The sequence below is a fragment of the Curcuma longa genome, chromosome 7 (assembly GCF_044706935.1).
Source record: "Curcuma longa cultivar G26 ecotype Majalengka, Jawa Barat chromosome 7, ITB_CL_G26_1.1, whole genome shotgun sequence".
Taxonomy (NCBI): Eukaryota; Viridiplantae; Streptophyta; class Magnoliopsida; order Zingiberales; family Zingiberaceae; genus Curcuma; species Curcuma longa.
Genome location: NC_133867.1, coordinates 1,660,516 through 1,665,335, shown reverse-complemented (window position 1 = coordinate 1,665,335; position 4,820 = coordinate 1,660,516).

Sequence of the window (4,820 nt, the reverse complement as noted above, 5' to 3'; positions counted from 1 at the left end):
AAGGGTTGATCCAAACAGGACATGATATTTGGATGTGAGTGAAGTCTAGTCAGGTCAAGTTAATCAGATGACTAGCGAGAAGTCCTAGTCGGTTAGACTAGACAATGGAAGTCCTGATTTGGAAAATTAGGCAAGGAAGTCTTGGTGAGTAAAGCTAGGCAGGGAAAGTCCTAGTTGTAGGCTAGACAAAGGCAAATCCTGATTTGGAGGATCAAGCAGAAGTCTTAGAAAGGTCAAGTGCATCAGGTGCAAGTCCATGCAGTGTTAGGAGGATCGGGAAGCATGGTAAAATCTATACAGGTCAGGAGGACCGAATGCTTGGTGCAAGTTTAGGCGGTCAGGTAGACTGGTAGCCTAGCAGCAAATCCTGGGGGGGCTGAGGATCATGGCTAAGTGGGAAGTCCAACAAGTTTGGAGGGCTTGTTGGCAAAACATGAATTCTCCTGGGTGGAGTGGGCAAGAGCGTGTTTCTAATGTAGGAACAGTAGGTGTCAAACTAACCCAAGATTTTGATAGAAATATGAAGTTAGACCCACAGGGTAAGGCTTAGGTTGTTTGTATGTTTGTCTTGTAGGAACCAGGAGCTGGAAGCAAGATGGAGAAAGTATAAGTGAAGCAAACAAAAGTAGCTGAATCAAGTCCGGGGTCAACTCAGGTCAAGCCTCAGTCAACTGGATCCAAGCGACTCTATTTGATCCAGTCAACCAGATGGTCCAGGCGCCCGAAAGATGGAATCCAGGCGACTTGATCTGGAAGACTCAGCCCGGATAAGATCGAGAAGATCAGATCGAATCATATCTTATCCAGTCGACCGAATAAAGTTTCCAGTCGCCTAGAAAAGGCTATATAAGGAAGATGAATGTGCACAACCAGAACGCGAACGGGGCCAAGCTCGTGCAACCGGTGAAGTTCCAGGAGGAGTGCGTGGCGCTCAGGACTTTCGGATCGGATCTACACTTGTTTGGTTTTTCCTTAATTGTCTTACTTTGTTTTATTTATTGTTATATTCTTTATTGGACTGTAAGACAAGTTTCTTCGCCTCCAAATGAACGTTCGGAAAGGAGACCACTAGTGGACGGGTGTCTCCCGTACATAGACCTTGGACGTACTAATCCTGGGGGGTTAGGAACCAAGTAAAATCTGCAAGTCCCTATGCATGTGATCTAATTCCACTGCTTAGTATCTCTGATAGAACGAATGAACAAAAAATGCGACGACCGTAGTATTCACCATCTCCTCTAGCGCACATCCACGATCCTACAATTGGTATCAGAGAAGTCCTGCTCCTGATTGGACTAATTGCCACGGGAGCAAGACAGCAAAGATGGAGGGGGAGAAAAGTAATTTTTGTAAAGTTTACTTTAAATTTTATATAATTTATTTTAAGTGCAAAGAGAGAGGGCACTACAAAAATCAATGCCCTACTCGTAAGAATCGGACAACACCACCGGCGCCAAAGGAATAACCGATGCTAGGAGACCAAAGAAACAAAGATCACATTAAGTGCTTCAAGTGCCAAAAACGTGGACATTACAAGAATTGGTGCTCGAAGAGGAAGATAGTGGAGAAGAAACCAAAATTAGGGGATGTAATACCGATAAGTTTGTTAAATTTTGAAAATACCCTTAAGATGTCGCATGCTAGATTTATTTTTTCTAAAAATTTAGATAAGTTAGAAAAAGTCAACTTGAAAAATTCAAATCTAGATAAAATAAAAAATTTAAATAACTTAAAAATTTTAAATCTAGATAATTTAGAAAATTTAAATTAATTAAAAAATTTAAATCAATATAATTTAAATAATTTGACCAATTCAAATTTAAAAAATTTAAATTTAGATAACTCAAATAATTTGACTAATTCAAATTTTATCAATTGAAATAATTCAAAAGTAATTAATTCAAACTTGGAACTTATCAATAATGAAAATCTACCTAATTTGAATAAATTAATTATTAAATCTGAATTAAATAATAATTTGACTAATTTAAATTTAATAAATTTGATAATTAATAATTCAAATTTAATTAATCTAGATTTAATTTAAATAAATAAAAAATAGACTAATTCTTTAACCTATTCAACTAAAATAACTTGAATAATTTAACTTTAATTAATTTATTAAATCTAAAAATTAATAAAAATTTAACCAAATAAGATAAAATTAGTAACAATCAAGATAAGTTGTAAATCAGGAGCTGATTGAGCCAAAGGAACTGGACAGACAGAAAAGATTGGGCTTTATAGGAGAAGAACCTCTGAAACACTGGGAGAAAAACCAGGTAAAATGCAAAATACTTATTAAAAACCTTGATTTAACGATTGAGGACAGGCCCCTCAAGCACGTTACTCCGAAGATGAAAGAAGCCATGACCAGACATGTCCAGAAGCCACCCGGTGCATCAGTTTCTTTGGATTTTTGCACTCTGATGCATAATATCCTTCCTCACCACATGCGTAGCAGCGACAATTCTTCTTGCGAAGAGCCAGATGTTTCTGTTTAGCAATACGTACATGTGATTGGTGTGGCTTACCTTTGTAAGAGGTGCTCTTCCTTGCACCATACTTCTTATCCGACCTTCTTTCTCTGTCGTAGATGCCATGTACCGGAGTCCTTCCGCAGAAATTCATTTTCTTGAGTTGACTCTGGAATAATGCCTCCTGGCACATCTCCTTCAAGTAATTGCGAGTGAACGCAATCCTTCCAGTGACTCCAATGGGTGGCTATCCTTGAGTCCCTTGAGCTTGATGATGGCTTTGACGTCGTATCAGTAGGGATGGACGAGTCTGATGTCTCTGACATCTACTCCGTTTCAGAGAATGAGGACAACCATCGTATATCAGAAGATTATGAAGTACTGATGCTTCAAGATGAATATCTTCAGATGTTCTCGGTGTTCTTCTGGGCTGCTTGAAAATATAAGGATATCATCTATGTAAACAACAATGAAGTTTTCAGTACCTTTAAAACATCCGTCCATTTTTCTCTGAAAAATAGCTGGGGCATTCTTCAAGCCGAAAGGCATAACCAGCCATTCGTACAAACCATCTACTGCCCAAAACGCAGTTCATGGTATTGAATCCTCTTCCATTGCCACCTGGTGGAATCCACCATGTTTCTGGAAAAAGTGTAGTATTTTTCCAAAGCTGGGTAATCATCTTCTTGGTCATGAATAATTGTAATAACATTGATCAAGTGGACGTCCTCATCTGTTTCATCATCTTGTGCATTGTAGGAGGGTCCTTTGGATGTAGAGGCAGCCTGGTAATCACCAAAGCGTAGTGATGTGTGATGAGTTAGGGTTTTGTTAATTTTTAATCGATTTATTTTTGGACTTTTACATGAAAATAAATTATAAAATGAATCGATTCGTTTGTATTTGTCCTATAGTGCATAATTTGAGGCTTGATATAATTTTTATGATTTAACGGTGAATTTTGGCATTAATTGGATTTTTATTGATTTTAGGGCTAAATCGGATCAAGATCGAGTCCAACCGCGATCGAATCGAGTCAAATTCGCCCAAATTGGTCAAGCCACAAGGAGGACATGACCTAACTCAAGTCTGATCAAGATCTACAAATTTTTCCAAGCCCTAGGGTGCCCAAAAACCCTAGATCAAGCTCTCCTCCACAAGATCAAGAATGGATGACCAGGATCAAATGATTAATCGCCGGTATTTAAGCTTTGAACTTAGGATGTGAACAGTGGCTGGCCGCCACTGTTCACCATCGTCTACCCGCGTTTTCCCCTGCCCCGCGACGTACCAACTAGGCCAGTCCCATCCATTTCTTCCCTTTGATTCGTGTTTCTGGATCCTTGAAGAGTATAGAACAGCTTCGTTTGGCGACAACCGGCGGCTGGAGGCGAGCAACCGGCGAGGGTCTCTCCGGCGCTGATTTCCCCTGTTTCACGGTGTTCTTGTGTTCGGCGACGTCATCAGCTCCCACAAGGCGACGAGGGGTTCTCTGAGGATTGTGGAGCACCTTCACAGCGTCTTCGAACCAATCAGAGCCCGAAGAGACGAGGAATTCCAGTTTGCAGCTTCACAATCTTGTTTGCGCCATTGTTCTGATTTCAGCGAGTGTTTCTCTGATTTTCCGAGCTGTGGACGCGAGCAGACAAGTCCGAAGGGGCATTCGATGCTTCTGAAGGGATTTTCGATGAGGAGGGTCTCCAATTCGTTTCTTGTTTGACACCAAGAAAGAAAACACGAAGAAAAGGGAAAGATTGGATGAGTTTTCTCATTACTGCATTTCTGTTTCTGTCACTCTGATTTCGTTTCTGATTGCTGAATTGCATCTGTTTTACTTTAAATTTGATGTTGTGTTCGAAGCAAACTCCATTAATTTAGTTATTAACTAGTGTTTAGTCTTGGTTTGGATTCAGATTTACCACAGCTTAGCTAAAACTCTTCTTGCCATCGAATCTGATATCTGAATTTGTGTTTGGCACTGTTCCGTGCCAATCTAAGCTCATGGTATCAGGGTTGATGTTGGTCAGTTTAGGCATTTGTTTGTGCTGGTTCAATTGTAGCTGATAGTTAGATTTCATAATTGTTTTGCAAGTTGTATTTGTTTCCTTAAAACTCAAATTGTCACCGTAGCCTAGTTGTTGCTTCGTTTCATGTTTTAGCTTTTAGGTTGTATTTGAATTGATTTGCATTCCTAAGTTTGGTTCATACCTAGTTACGTTTGTCTATATTTTAGAGTGGGAAAACTTGCATTCTTCATTCCATTTTCATTTACAATTCATTGAAAGCATTTACATTTCAAAATAAAACCCCCATTTATATAGAAAACCCAAAAAATACGACACT